Raw genomic sequence first — 16,757 nt, 5'->3', positions numbered from 1 at the left:
CATCACTGTGAGTTGGACTGGAATCAGGAAAATTTAATAAATATATTTAAATAAACACTAAATATTTGTTGAATGACAAAATCATAGCTTGAAGACTCAACCTGAAAGTTTTCCCTGTCCTATTATTCCCATGAAATAATTATATGGCATTTACTAAAGGCTCTCCATGTGGAAGGCAGGCAGTGGGGTCCTGTGAGGGATGAAGAGTCTTTGCATGTCAGGAATGTGCCGCTTAGCGGAGAAACCAGCAAGCACCTTACACAAGCACAAGTAAGCAAAAATGCAGGAATGGCATGCACTTCAGAGGGACTTTTTCCACCTGGGATAAATGGGGAGGTCAGAGCATCATGACGGGAAGGAAGCATTTCTGGTCCAAACAAAGAGAAAAATCATGAATAAAGACACAGAAGCAGAAAGATACAAAACTTTTGAACAGAACTGAGCAGTCCAGTTTGGCTAGGGTGTATTGTCTGTGGTGAGGAGTGGTGGGAAATTAGACATTAACTTTGGTCAAGAGGAAAGAACTTAAATAATGGCCCTCAAAGATATCCAAATTCTAATCTCTGGAACCTAAATGTTACTTTATGGCAAATGTGATTTTGCAGATGTGGTGAGATTCTCTTGGCTTATGCCAATAGATCCTAAATGTAATCACAAGTTTCCTTATGAGAGGAAGGCAAAGGGAGGTTCGAGAGTAGAAGAAAAAACAATGTGAAGATGGAACAGAGAGACAATTGAAGATGCTACACTGTTGGCTTTGAAGATGGTGGAAAGGGCCATGAGCCAAAGAATGCAAGGAATTCAGGCATAAGAGTGGAAAAGATAAGGAAATAGATTCTCCTCTGGAGCCTGCAGAGGGAATACAACACCTTGGTTTTGGATCAGCCAAAGGAATTTTGGATTTCTGACCTCCAAAACTGTAAGAGAATAAATATTTAATGCTATAAGCAGCCACATTTATAGTAATTTGTTATAGCAACTATAGAAAATTATTACAACCAGGTTAAGATACATGAATGTTATTTGTTAAGCAATGAAGAGTCTTAAAAGTTCAGGTGGAACTAGATGGAGGGAAGGTAAATAGAAGTAGTGGGGTGATAAAAAAAAAAGTAAGGAACACGGCTTGAATTTAGAAATGGGCAAAATCTCTCTGGATATTTTGCTAGCAAAGCATATTAGGATCCTCTGGGATGAAAGGTGCTGGAGAAAATGTAATAACGCTAATAAATATTCTATGATTTCCCTGGAACATGTCCTCGGGTGAACTACAAGGCAGCTCTAAATGTTATGATAAGAGATGTGGGAGACTCAGCAGTTTGGGGTCTCGGGGGTACCATAGAAACCATGACTGTGTTTGTCTCCATTCCCTCGGGACTGGCATCCTCAACATGTCTACCTCCCCAAACCACAATTCACGGGAGCTCCAGGGATCAGCAGCAAAGGGCAGAGTCAAGAGCTGTTCAAGGCAACAATAGCAGGGAGAGCATTGTGAATTATTTAGCATTTAACCAAGGCAGCTCAAGGCCTGTTCCAAGTACTGAGCAAGCAAAGACTGGGTTAATCAGTATGAACTTATCAGGAGCAGTCAGCCTAGACCACTAAAGTTTATGTTGGGGACTCTTGTCTGTGCCGGGGCCTGAGACCTGCCAATTCATCTCCCTCATGTTTTAGAGAAATATGTACCCAAATATCATTGTCCTCTGGAAAAGGAAGGGCTTCTCCACAGGGACCTGACTTCTCCTTCTGCATCAGAGTCCACTTTGGAGCTGAGCTCGCCTGTAAGCAGAATTAATGGAAAAGGAGCAGTGAGCATGAAGTCAAATAGACCTGCATCCAAATCCTAGCCCTAACACTTACTTGCTGTGTGACCATAGGTAAGATATTTGATCTCTCCGAGCCCCAGTTTTCTTAGGTATAAATATGGGATAATAATTTCTACCTCAGAGTTGCTGTGAAGGTTAAATTACATAATGAATGCAAAAGTCCTTAATGGAATGCTTAAAATATACAAATGCTGGATAAGTACATGATGGATCTGAATTTAAAGGTACTCCGAAAATATCTTCACTCACAGCCTGTTGTAAATATCTAGAAGTCCACCATTAGCAATATAGACCATAGATTCTAGAAGGACTGTCCATCTTTGAGAAACCCCATTAAAATAAAAACACTCCAGAACCTCGAGCCAATATTACTTAACACCTCAGTAGGAATTAATTGCTAGGAGAAAACAATCAAGGCCCTGCAGAAATAAGAGAAGACATGTAAAGGAAAAGGGAACAGTGAAGTGCGTTGTGCTGAATGGAACCAAACATCTGTCAAATTCACAATATTTTTTAGGCCAGAGGTAAATGGGAGCTAGAAATTCAATGGGATTTCTAAATTCTAAAATAATCCTAAAAGCAATGTTTGTTTTAGTTTTTTGTTTCCATGTTTGCAACAGCTAAAATTGTTGATAAGGGAGTATGGGAAGGCCCCCCAACCTCCCCTAGATCATCTGTTCACTCATTTGGGCCTTGTATTCTGAAAGCAAGGAATCTCCACCTGCCCACTTCATTCATTTCTTCATTCATATATCTGGCCTTTTGCAATTTGACTTATTGAATATCAAATGTACTTATTGAATACACTTACTGAACTCTTGGAGACATAAAGAGTAATAAAGCAACATCCATCTCTTGAAGAGTTCTCCTTCAAACAGAAGATATAGATTAGAAGCAAGTAATTATAGTACAATGTGACCGTTGCTTTATAGAAGCATGAATGCTAAGAGAAAACAGATAAGGAAAGGATTTTTTCTGGGTTGGAAATAGGGTGAGACCTGGAAGGCTTCACAAAGAGGAGACATTTGAGTTTTGATATAGGCCATATAATCTGTGGTTAGGAAGAACATTCTAACAAGATAGGATAGAATTAGTCAAAACTGAGGTGTTTAAAGGCCAAGCATATTTGGTGGCTCCACCACTTCAGCAGTCATGCCAGTTATTAAGTTATTATCTCTCAGCTTTGAAGCACCATTCTCACTTGGTTATATGGTGTTGGGGCCGGGGAACTACGGGTTACCTATCTCCATTGTTGGCCAACCCCCTATTAGGTCCCAAACAGGGGACACTAGAGGGAGACCGGAAAACAGAGAAAAGTACAAGATTTGCCTCATTCTATTGGCTTGCTCTTCCTGTCAGCATTGTACATTAATGGTTTTTCACGCTGGCAGTAGCAACTGGTTCCAATCTCTAGGATACTTTGACTCTTGGCCTTATTGTGCCCCGTTACAAGTCCCCAGCTCCCCCTCATCAGAGATGTAAGCTCAGGAGCACAGCAGCCTTTCTTTAAACTTTGGAGTACAGCAGTAGCTGAATAACCCCTTCTTCCCAGACATGTGGGTACCTCCTTTAAGGACCCCTCCTCTGAGCTCCTGAGGTACCAGTAGCTATGAGGTATTTCCCTTCTCAGAGAGCTTCATCTCCACAGAGCTCCTTCTTTGAGCTTCTATGTTCTAATAATCCCAACCTCTTTTCTTTGAATCTCCAGCTTTAGGACCATAGCTGCTTCTTATAGTTATAACCATTATAATACTCTAATGTTCTCTTTTTGTTTCAGTCCTCTAACACCTGTCTAGTCAATTCCCTATTTTAAATTTTCTCTGTTCCAATACCAAGAGAAGTTTCTGTTTTTCTGCCTGGATATTGACTGATACATCACCCATGAGATACAAGATGAAGCCTGGAGATGTAGGATGGAACCAGATTGTGGAGGGCTTTGTATCCCACCAAGAGTGTTTGACGCCATTGTAAGCAATGAGGAGTCTACAGGTATCTAGGAAAGAGAGTGTTGTGACAAAGGCTGTGTTGACAGTGAGCACAAGATTAGAGAAAGTGATGATAGAAGGCAGGGAAATTAGTTAGAAAGACATTCCAATAATCCAGGCATGGAATGTTAAAAACCTGCCCATGGCAGAAAATGATGAAAAAGGAACTTATTTGAGAAATCATTCAGAGGCTTCTTTTATTGGTAGGTAACACAGATACCTTTGGTGGAGGTGGGTTTAGAATTCTGTACTTCATCATATAATGTGTCCCACTCTTTCTCTGAGAGTAAATAAATGTGACATCTGAAAGAGAAACAGGTCATTGAAGAAGCAGTGGGACAATGCGGTAAAGAGAAGGCACTGGGGCGTAATTCTGCTTCTACCAAAACGCAAGAGGGATATTGTATGATACACTTAACAACGCACCAAGTCTCAGTTTCCTTACCTTCAAAATGGATCAAATTATACCTACATTAAATAGTCTATTAAATGTCATATTTCTTAAATGGATTGATCATTAATATTACCCGGAGAGCTTTTGAAAAATGTCAATTATCAAACCTTTCCCTAGACATACTTAATTGAAATTTCCCACACATGGGTCCTGGATATTTGATTTTTTTTTCACTTTCCCAGATAATTTTAGCAGGAAGTTCTGTTTGGGAACCCTTGACTTTGAATTTAATACAGATAATGCATGTGACTACATCTAGCTCACAGTTTGCTGCCACCAATTCCCCACCCATATTTCCTCTTGGTATCTACCACTCTAGTACATGCAGGTGGCATCCTCATGTGAACACCTGTTACACTGCCTCAGCACTTCTCTGGCTGTAGGAGCATGCTTGGCCCTCAGGTAAGACAACTCGGGAGTTGTTCTAAAAACTGGGACTGAGTCTAGCTGTTCACAGAAGCAAACTCATTATCACACACTGTCTCACTAATAATACATCCTGAAAACTATTTATACTCAAATTCTTTTTTCAAGATCAATTTATGGATGAACCGAACATAAGACACATTTACTTAGTCACTGTTAGAGGAACTGATAGGAATGACCACACAACCCACACTGGTAAGGTGCTTTAGAGATGACAACATTCCTCCGTAGATGTTTTTCATCTCTTCTAATCATTAAAACAACCTTGGGCATTAGAAAGTACTAGTGCTCTGCTTACATATGAGAAAATTGAGACCCCTAATTGTTAAATAATTTATACAAGGCAACAGAGAAAAATATAATACCAAAGCTTAAAATTCAGTTTTTTTTTCATTATAGTAACAGTTCTGAGAATCTGATAAAATGCGTATGTCCTCCCCTAATTCCTTTCCCCCAAAAATGCAGCCACTGTCCTACTCACAGATTTTCATAAGTTTATGGATAAGAATGGACTTCAAGTGTATCTCTAGATCCCTGTGGGAGCAAATGTTTAGGGGTCATAGAAGCCCTGCATTTCAGGAAGGCTCTAAGTTTCTTCTCACCAGGCTCACCTTTCTCCCAAGATTTCACTCAAGGCCACACAACCCACCAAAAGCTTCTTCAGATATTGTGAGTTAGAAAATCAGTGGGCAGTAATGCTTATAAACACCTGGTCAATGTTGTATATATAAGTAAGGAGAAAGAAAGGCTCCCACTATCTGAGAGTGTTCATCAAACTGACACCAACAAACTACAAGAACAAAAAAATAAAAATAAATAAAATCTATGAATAGATTTATTTTCAGAACCCAGTTTGCAATCATGATGAATACTCAATAAATGCTGGTCTTTCAATGCGGAGACTGTTATAAAACTTTTGTTTTGAAAGAAGTAATACTTCTCCTTTATCCATCAAGGAAGACTTTCTTAGGTGCCAGTCCATGTGATATTTGAAACATGAAGACTTTAGCCAATGCTCTGATAGTGGCCATTCTTCAAGAGGCAAGAGTACAAATTGAGGAGCCAGAGGAACTGACCTAAATTTTGGTTCTTAGGTTTACTAGCATGGTGACCATGGGCAAGTCACCTAAACTCTCTGTGTTTCACTTTCTTCATCTATAAAATGAAAATGATAATAGCACCTACTTCATCATGTTGTTATGGAGAAGAAAGGAGTTAATATCTATGTCACACCGAGAACTGTGTCTGGCACTCAGCAAGAACTCGGTAGGCATTAGTCGTTTGCCTTAGCCCAGATTCCCTGGAAACTGTTCTCTGGACAAAGCTCATATAATATCGCATCATAGGAAAAGGGAACAGGAAAAAGACCAGGAACAAGAATGAAGGAGAAAAAGAGAAACAAGAAAGGAGAGAAAGCAAATACAAGGTCCAAGGTCATGTGTTAACAGGATGACCACAGCTTCACAGAAAACCACTGGATATTCATCCCAATAGTCACCTCCAGAGAGGCCATACAGTGCCACCAAATTTAAGAATAACTCATTAGGAAGAAAAAGACTGAACAATTTATCTGTGCTCTCATTTCTATCTCCAGTCTTCTCTTGGTCATAGTTCAGCTCATAGAGAATTACTTCTGAGTCCTGAGCTGTGTGACCAGGCCCCAACAGGTCACTTCTAGGGAAACCAGACCCTCTGCATGTCTGGTCAGTTCAGACATAGGCCTAGGAGAGAGGGTAAGTCCTAGAGGAAAGGATGGCATAAATGGTCAAATGGACCTAAGACCAGTTATTATTATTGTCTTCTCAAAAATGTTATTTTCAAATATGTACATTTATCTTTTTTTGCCAACCAAGTTGCTACATTTGGTCTTAAACAGAAGTTTTTCTCCAATTTTCTGCTCCAATTATAGATACATTAGATTAAAGCTTCATTCACTGAATTAAATTTCAACTCCATAAAAGAACCACAGTGAATCTATGAGAAGGAATGGATTTGTGGTAAAGAATCAGATATGTGGTCAAGATCAATGTGGGATTTTCATTTTGAAACTAAAACTACGTTTTAGAACTGAACTGGAGCTAGAGAAGAGGTCTACCAAGAGGAATTCACACTATCTTCAGCTGTAGAATCTGAATACTGACCAATAAACATAAGAACTGGAAACATCCCAACCAGAGGTAGAAAGGCTCATGCTAATGGACAGTGCTATAGGTTGGGTTCTCTGGAAGTAGATTGTGAGGCAGAGTGTGGGGTGCAAGTTGTACACTAGGGATCAACAACTGGGAAATAAAGGGGAAGATTGGACAGAGGAAAAGAGGAACTATGATGCAGACCTAACAAGCCTCAGCCAAGTCATTCTGGCAGGTTCTTAGGTAAGCACTGGAGTAAGAAGCGCCTCTCAGGGTTACCTTGTGTTGGTCCCAAATGGCCAGGTGTTTAAACCCCTACTTGCTCAGGCACCAAACACATGCTGCCTTAGAAATATATGACCTCAGGTGAGGCCAGCCCTTCAGCTGAAATAGACCCTGAGAAGCTGAGAGGAGGAAAATGCCTGTCCCACATCTGGGAAGCAAGTTCTTCCCTGAATTATGTGTCTCCATGTCTTCCACATATACTCCTTGCCAACTGGATCTGTTTCTCCATGTACATTCAGGAAGTAGCCCCTCCAGAATTTGGATGGGCCCATCCTCCTGAGGAGAAACTTAGAACAGGATGGTTGGTGGGAAAAACCTACAGCCCGGTTGTCTTGGGTTGTAATTGGTGCTCATTATCTCCATTCCCTGGAATCTAGTCTAGCTTCTCATCCTTGGCCAGCACCTCTCTGGTGGCCACAAAGGCTTATCTAGCTGCATGGTTCTAATCCAAGAGGGTCCTGAGCCTCTGGTCACTAAGCCGTTCTAAGGGCTAAGTTGCTAAACCTGTTTGTTGACAGTCACAATTAGATAAGGTAGTGTCTAAGAAATACCCACAAATTCTGATTCCTGGCCTCATTGCATCCTACAACTCCAGCAAATTCTGATTATCATGATCAGTTACTCACACAAAGCCGGTGACTCCTCTTCTTGCCTATGGACACAGATGCTTAAAGTGTGAAGGGCACAGACATAACATATAATTTAGTGGAAATCTTGCTGTATTCCTGGTGACAGTGTACCCTTAAGGGAACTAGGACCTATAACCATTCAGAGCCTAAAGTTGCACAAGTTCCCCAGTGGGCATTTTGGATGTCCTAGTTAGATCAGTTCTGCTTCTACCCTTTGATTACTAGAATCGTGTAATCATGGATTAGAACCATGCAGCTAGATAAGCCATTGTGGCCAGCAGAGAGGTGCTGGCTAAGGATGAGGAAAAGCTAGACTGGATTCCAGGGAATGGAGACAATAAGCAATGTGAAGGTATTAGGAGGTGGGGCCTTTGGGAGATGTTTAGATTATAAAGACAGAGCTCTCATGAATGGAATTAGTACTTTTATTAAAGAGACCCCCTGAGAGCTCCTTTCTCCCTTCTGTCATGTGAGGACACGGCAAGAAGACAGAAATCTGTGAACTAGGAAATGTGTCTTTATCAGATATTAAATCTTCCGGAAATTGGATCTTGGATATTCCAGCCTCCTCAACTGTGAGAAGTAAATTTTTGTTGTTCATAAGCCACCTAGTTTATTATATTTTCGTTCTAGTAGCCTGAACAGACTAAGATGGTAGCCTACTACCATCGAATGCCCAGGAATGCCTTAAGGAATCATGTCATTTGGGAGTCTCAGCTTTAGTTTCTGTTGCAGACAGGTTGAACACTCAGCAGTGGCAGAAATCAGCTTTGGTGAATGATAGTCCATGTTGTTGGGCCCAGGTGTGCCCTCGCTGATTAGAATTCACAGTAAGGGTGACTAGTTAAGGTCTGTCCAGATGCAGGGCTCTTGATTACTAGTCTCTGATTAGCAATCCTTAGCTTATTCAGTTCCCTCTTTATCAAACATCCTTCTCATCTTCAAGGCATGTATTTGTCGAGTACGGCATCTGTATGCTATGTGAATATTTCATTTTGTAGATAGCCTCCCCCAGGCTGCAAGTAAAATGCCATGTGCCCTGTGGGTCTTCATTTAAATAGTAATTAAATAAACAGAAGAGAATGAGGACCTTCTGTGAGCCCAGAATTTCTCTCTCTCTCTCTCTCTCTCTCTCTCTCTCTCTCACACACACACACACACACATACACACACACACACACACACACACACACACACATATACACACACAAAACCACCAGTCACTCCGGCTGGCATTTGATTAGCACCACCATACTACAGTGCTAATGTTAGTTGTGGCTAGCTATTCATTCACTGAGTGCTTCTGTTTATTCACTGTGGCTTCTGTTCATTCACTGAGTGTGAGGCACTGGAGACAACTGTGGGGTTGAATGGCACAGACCCTGCCTCACGGACCTTGTAGTCTCTAGGGGGATACCAACAAAGAGAGGCAATTGCCATAATGACACGTGATAAGGGCTCTGACAAATGTGCCCTAGGTTTGTGGCAACACCTGTTCCTATGAGAATCAGGCAAGGCTTAAGCTAACATATGAAGAATATGGAGTCTATTCAGGCAAGAAGAAGGAGAAATGTCTCTGCAGGGGCATGAGAATATGACAGCATGGCCTGAGGGAGCTGCAGCGACTGGGTAAGGCTGGAGCACTCTGTGGGAGAAGCCCCAAAACACAAGGCCCTTGGAAGGTAGGAGGAGCAGAGTGAACCTCCAGAAAAGTGTGATAAGATGTGCTAAGGGCCTGTGGGGAGTTTTTAAACAGGTGACGGACATGAATACATAGCGTGTCAGGAAGAACAACCTAGCCATATTGTGGGTGGAGTATGATGGATCATGAGGCTCAGTAGTGGGTGCAGGAAAACCAGTGGGACACCATCACTGTACTCTAGGCAACTATGAGAGTTTGGTTACAAAAGCACCAGGTGGAACAAAGAACAGAGAGATATGAGGAAATAAAATTAATCAAAGATAAAAATTGGAGGGAGGAAGAGTGAAGACTCAAGAATCCTCAGCTTTCTGGCCTGGACAAGGTGAGGCTTTGGGTTCAGTTTCGTTCATGTTGAGTCAGAATTGTTCATGTACAATCAGATGGAGATGACCAGTAAGCAACTGTATATATGGGTTTGAAGTTTGGGTATAATAACTCTGTTAGAAATATAGATTTGGGGCAGCAGATATGTTGATGTAACATTTAATGTGGTAGTTACTTCTACCACATAGTGTGGCCACATCTGTCCTTATATTTTTTTGTTTTTGGAGGGAGAAATAGTACATTAGGAATTGGGTACAAGAAGCTACCTAGATTTTGAAACTGGAAGTCTGGATAATGCAGAGGAAAGTAAAACCTACCATTCAGAACAGCTTGCAAATCAAATCCTTTCCTCAGCCCTTCTATAGAGAACAAGGAATGGCAAAAAGAGGGTTTTTAAATAAATCATTATTAGTATCACACACAAGGGCTCAGTGTGGGTGAACAATTAGACTGCTAATTATATTGAAGCTACATGTTTATGAAGCCAGACTCTCACCCCAAAATGAGGAACTTTCAGCTATTGCAAAGATGCCTGGAGGAACTGAGGCTTCCACTGGGACCTATCTAGACCTCTAATAAATTGTTGGTGAAGGTAATGTGTGTGCGTGTGTGTGTGTGTGTAGAGAGAGACACTATATATATAAATCTACATACTGAGAATTTTTGAGCACCCACAATAGCAGCTAGGCTTCTGGCCTAACTGGAAGAAAAATGGATTCTCTTACCTAAGTACCACTCTTAAAAAATACTGCCCTCAAGCTAAAAGTTTCACTGGGTTACCCCAGAGCCCTTGGGGCTGGGTTTATACATAGCGACGGTTCCATCTAGTGATGAACGCTGGAATCACTCAGTGTCTGCTGCCCTGAGGCTCTTGAGGATTCCATCCTAGTGGTGGTACACAACCACAGCGTTCTAGTGTGGAAAGGAAAATACATGTGCAGTTAGCGGACTGATTCCCTGTTACCCATGTCCTGGACTACTTATAGAAACAGACTAAATATTCATTAACAGTGGAAGTGTAGAAATAGACCAGTCACAGGGAACAATTGTGAGGTTTTTTCCCTTGTTTCTCTTGCAATTTAATTTGCACAATTCTTTTTGTCTCCAATAGCCTCAGGTTCTGGGTAGAGTTTGTAGTTTTCTCTCCTTTTTTATTTGTTTTCTCTGTTAAAAAATTCAACCGAATAAATTTAAAGATTTAATTGGCATTATTTAATCATTCATGAATTGGGCAGCATCCCAGCTAGTGAATAGAAAGGAGCTCTGAGGAGCTATACATAAAAAGGCTTTTATAGGTAGAAGGTGGTGGGAAAAGGAATTTTCTAGCAAAGAGTAGACTTTCAGGCAAGATCGCCATCTGAAGGACAGAAGGGTTCTTTGGGCCTGATTACATTACTAGTGCTGGCCACGTGCTTCCAGATCAACTACTTAAAGGTTGCATTCCTGGGAGAGGCTAAAACTACAATTAGGTGAGGTATTAAGTTTTAGTTTACTGATTTGGAGCTTAGCACAAGTGACTCTATTTGGGGCTCGTTGTCTCTTTTTTAATATCTCTCATGATTCTGAGGAACAAACACTTCTTCAGAAACAAAGCATTCTGGATTCCATCAGGCTGGGTACCAGGTACCAGTATCAACCTGAAAATCAGTGATCAAAAATCCCTCAAAGAGGCAAGAGATGGGGAGCCAGTCCTGGGTTCTCTTGAGAAGCTTCCCTTGCCTCAGTCTCTCCCTTCACGTCACCTTGATTTTCTTCCCTTGTGATTCCAGTATCCCTACATGGGCTGCTCTTGGCCAAAGATGCACTGTGAAGGAAGAGACTAGAAAGTAGCCAGAAGAAAGATGAGAGGACTAATGTGGTCAATGCTGGGGTGGGAGGAGGATATTGGAGACAAACTTTTTTATTGTTTGTAGAGAAAGAAATTTGGGAGTGAAGGCCACCTGAAGAAGAAATAGAGGGCAGAGGGTGCTTCTGAGCAGAGAAACCAGCAATTAGGAATGCTGTGGGGTCTTGAGAAATGGGGACTGTTGGCAGGTCTGGGGACCAGCAGCCATTCAGCAATGCTGTGAGGCTTTAAGAGATCTCACCTTGGGAGAAGTAATAATAATTTCCAGTGAATTCTGACTATAACATATTAATACACAGACCAAGTTGGTTGTCAATTCTGCTGAAGGTGATTCAAGGATAAAGAAGAGGAAAATAAGTAGACCCTCTACTATCCACCATAAAAAATCAGAGGTACAAATGCAAAAGAAAAGAAGGGCTGAGGTGAATCCCTTCCCATGGCATGCATGTGGGTCCTGTCTGCACCTGCCACAGGCCATCACAATCAAGAATAGAACTAGCACTCAATTCAAATGCACTATCTATTTTGCACGTATATGCAGAAACAAGGTTGTTGCCAACAATTCTAATGGAAAAATGGTAGTCTGAATACAAAAGGAAAGCAAACTGTTTCACTCTATGAAATCGCCTATATGAAATCAAAAAATAAAACTGCAAGAGAAGCAAGAAAAGCTTGAGTAGAAACTCTTCCTTGGGCATAAAAATGAGTTGAACTGAGCAAAATCATAAATGCAAACCATCCACATCACCTTTGCCACAGGGGACGATGCCCCAGAATAGAATTTAATGCCAAATTAAATGTTCCATCCACCTCTTCTAGCAACAGAGCTGTAAAAGAGGAAAACAAATCAAGGTTGCTGCTGCTATTGCTGCAGGATATTGGCTGACTGCACATAAATAAGGTGTATAGAAGCCAGTTAATCTGGGTGTGGGATGTCTTGTGCCTGGATGGGTCAGAGAATAAGGGAGCGATCATCACAAGAGGCACACCTTAGAGGTAAAGGAATCTGTCACATTGATTTTCCCTCTGACACTTCAAATGGTGTTTTCCTTTTCTTTGCAGAGGTTGTAGAACTTCCCAGACTTTACCTGATACACTGGAAAACTATTGATCACTATCAGAACACCTAGACAGAGGGAAATAGCATGAGAGAGTCTATAGCAGGGACTTACTATCAGATAAATAGTGATGCCTCCTGCTTGCCTCAGCAACAATCGCACCACAATAGTAAGGAGAAACGTGAATGACAAAAAAAAAAACCAGGGACTTGAATTCAGATCTGCTCCCCTTTACCAGCTCTATGGTCCAAGGTCAGTCATTCCAGCGAACACTCTAGACCTCAGCATTCTTTCTGTTTGTGTAGGGTTGGACTTGGGTGGGATGTCCTCAAAAATTCCTCTCCAGTGTATAATTTGATGTTGAACACTTGCAAAAGGGTAGAGGATGAAATGGCTCTAAATGGAATACCACTGAAGACCAACACTGGTCATGTCCACTGAGAGATCAATAATCACTTTCATTTCTATGGGGCTTATCTGCAATTTTACCGTGAAGAACTATTATCTTTATCTTTAGAAAACAAACAGAATCAGCAATTTACCTCTAGTGAAAAATGCAAATAGTTGCCTCATTTTGTAACTGCACTCCTAGAAATTTCATACTGAAGTAAATTGTTATGAACCAAACACCATTTTCCGTGTGGGAAGACTGCTATAATTGGGAAGCGGGGAATACATCAGGCATTTGGCATCAAATAAATCATAGGCATCACCAGCAATATGATATAAAGAGAGAAATATAACAATCAACTTCTTTAATCTTTTAAAATAGTAAACTTGTGCTCCAACTCACATAAAACAGACCTAAGTACATGTTGATTATGCAAGAGACCCCAATGTGATATAAAGCATACATAGAACATATAAAACTCTAACATTAGTGGATCATAAAATCAACCTGAAACCAGCATACTAAGCTATAATAAATTTAAATAAACATTAAATGAACAATAATTTGGTTTTCATTCTTAGGATTTAGAAGATCTTGTTGCAGGTGATTTGGCTAACTTGGACCTCTTAAAAACAATAACAATGACAACATGTTAGCTTAAGTCAATGTGTTCTTTTTCCTTTTGATAATTTCTTAAAATAAACAAGGAAATTTGAACCATTCCACTAACTATGGAGTCATCTCAAAGACAGTAGATGCCAATACACATTTGTTTTTAAAAGATAATTATGATGGCCTTCCCCTCCCCCCCACAAGTAAACATTATTTAAATAAAAGCTTATTGAGCATATCTCCCCTTCACCCTTCTTGTCTTCTCCCTTTTTAAAAGTTGTACTCTGTATTGGACCAAATAAAGGCCAACCAATAAGAGAACAGTAAGTGCTACTTAAATCACTCCACATGACACTTCGTTGACAGCTATTAGAGACCTTCACACCTTATCAGAAAAAGGAAAACAATTACAAGTCATTCAAATGGCCTTTAAAAAAGTGTTAAAACATTTTTCTCCAACATAAGACAATTAAAGGAATGCACATTGACTATCTACAGCTTTTGTGGAAAACAAAATAATATCTTGTATTTTTATATACTTTACAGTTTATAACTATTATATAATTTGCTTATCATACTTATCTGATTGGGAAAATATGTAAAGCACTATGGTTTCCTATTTTACAATTAAAGAAATAAAAGTTTAGATAAGGTACTTATTTGGGGTTACAAAGTGACAGAAAGGAATTAAGAGCTGAGGCATTACTATAGAAGTATGGAGAGGTGCTATCCACAAGTATGTCATGATTATGAGCCCATGAACACTAAAATAATAATAATAATGGGAGGTATTTTAGAGGTAACACTTCATTCAGGAGTCCTCTTTGTAATATTCAGTTTATTTAAAATGGCCCATGGTACTTCTCTCTCTACAGGGACACTCATAAGCAGGGTTATTATTCCACCAGGCAAAACACCCCATTTTCTGACAAACTTTTAATCGTTGGAAAAGTTTTCCTTCATTTATCCTAATTCTGCTTTCTAGAGTCTCAAAGAATATACCGAATCCTTTTCTCCTGACAGTATTTCAAATATTTCAAGCTAACATCATGTTTCCCATTCACAAAGCACTGCTTCTAGACTCTGTGTCCTCCTCTGTTCCATTCTTTGACTTATATAGGCCACTCTTAAAGCCAGGTGCCTAGAAGTGACCATAAAACTCCAAGAACACTCTGTCCAGTATATAGTGGACTGAAATTTCTGTTAATATAGTTTAAAATTGCAGTAAGTTTTGGCTCTTATCAAGCTTTCATACAACTAAAATTTCTATTTTTTTTTTTCATGTAATCTGCTTTTGGGCCAGTTCTCTCCTATCACGATCATATTAGGTTATGACATTAGCAAATATGGGAGGCTTATCTTTATATATTCAGAGTTTCTCAACAGGAGTACTAATGAAATCTTGGACAGGATAATTCTTTGTTGTATGGGACTGCCCCATATATTGCAGGATGTAATTAAGTGTTAGTGACAACATTTGATTGTCATTGTGGCAGTCCGTAATAACCCTATATGCCCCCAGAACATCCTTAGGAAAAAAAAGTCCACTGAAGTTGAGAATCTACCAAATTATCAATTGAAAGGTTGCAATATGAAGAACAGAGCCCTTGGTCATGACAGTATAGACTACATTTAAGGTTGACATGTATTTTATGATGAACATTTTGTGAATATTATTTTTATCCAGCTACACATTTACCTAAATATACCATAGTAAACCCTCATTTCTCCTTCTTATAAAGGTAGGATGGAAACATTTGAAAATCCCACTTTCAGAATAATAACAGAGAAACTTAGCACAGATAAAACATGATAGTGGTTGATTATAGTTAGTTGTAGGAGTTAATTTCCAAAGTTATCTCTCTAATGAGCCATGCCACTTGCTACTTATGACCTTGTCTACTCTCCTTGGACATGGGCTGGCTCTCTGACTTGTTGAACCAATAAAATACAGTGTAAGTGATGCTCCCAAGGCTAGGTCAGTAGAAGCCTTGCAGCTTCTGACTAGCTCTCTTGGAACCCTTAGCTGTCATATAAGAAATCTGAGTATCCTGAGTGGCTGTCTAGTGAGACCACACATAGATACTCTCAGCAGAGCCCAATCTTTTAGCCATGGCTAACAAGGTGCCAGTCGCAGGAGTGAAGCCAACTTTAACTTTCCAGACAAGCTCATATACTAGCCAAATTTTACTGAAGGACTTCTCTAAATGCCACGTGGAGTAGAAGAGTTGCTAAGAGGGGACTTCTCACATTCCTAACACACACACACAAAAATGTGAAATACAATAAAATTTATCTAAAGAGCTTGTATGTCTTTCTGCCTAAAACTTGAATTCTGCAGCAAACTGTGAATTATTCACTCATTCACTATACATTTATTAAACTCCTTCTGTGTTCCAGCATTTTGAGTGACATTGGAAATAAAATGGATGCTAAAAAAATACACCATCTCTGAATTTGAGATCATCACAGTAGAATATGGGAAACTCATAAGCCACTAATTATAGTAAAATTTAAAGTAGCATGATAGAAGCACAGAGAAAGACTGATTTGGGGGAAAGGGAAGTCACTGAATGCCCTTTGGCTGTAAGGAGGCACAAAAGGCAAGAAAGAACTATCCAAGCAAAATAAAGATGGTTAAGAAGATTTCTCAGTCAAAAGGAACAACATGTAATGGCTAAGAGTTTTGAAAGACACAATACATTGTACGTTTAGTATAGCTAAAAGCCTGAGTGCAAGGAAGTACAGTTGACCTTTGAACAACATGGCGGGGGCGGAGGGTGCTTAGGGGTACTGACTACCTGCACAGTCATATATTCACACATAACTTAACTTCTCAAAAACTTACCTACTAATAGCCTACTGTTGACTGGAAGCCTTACTGATAACATAAACAGCCAATTAAAACATTATATATGTTATATATATTATATGACGTATTCTTAAAATAAAGGAAGATAATAAAGTAAACTAGAGAAAAGAAAATGTTATTAAGAAAAGTATAAGATTTGTCTAAGAGGTTTTTTTTCAAATGTCACAAATCTCAAAAAAATTTCAATATATTTACTGAAAAAAATCCACATATAAGTGGAT

The sequence above is a fragment of the Pteropus vampyrus genome, unplaced genomic scaffold, assembly GCF_000151845.1.
Source record: "Pteropus vampyrus isolate Shadow unplaced genomic scaffold, Pvam_2.0 Scaffold288, whole genome shotgun sequence".
Taxonomy (NCBI): Eukaryota; Metazoa; Chordata; class Mammalia; order Chiroptera; family Pteropodidae; genus Pteropus; species Pteropus vampyrus.
Note: the sequence above shows the minus strand (reverse complement) of the source record.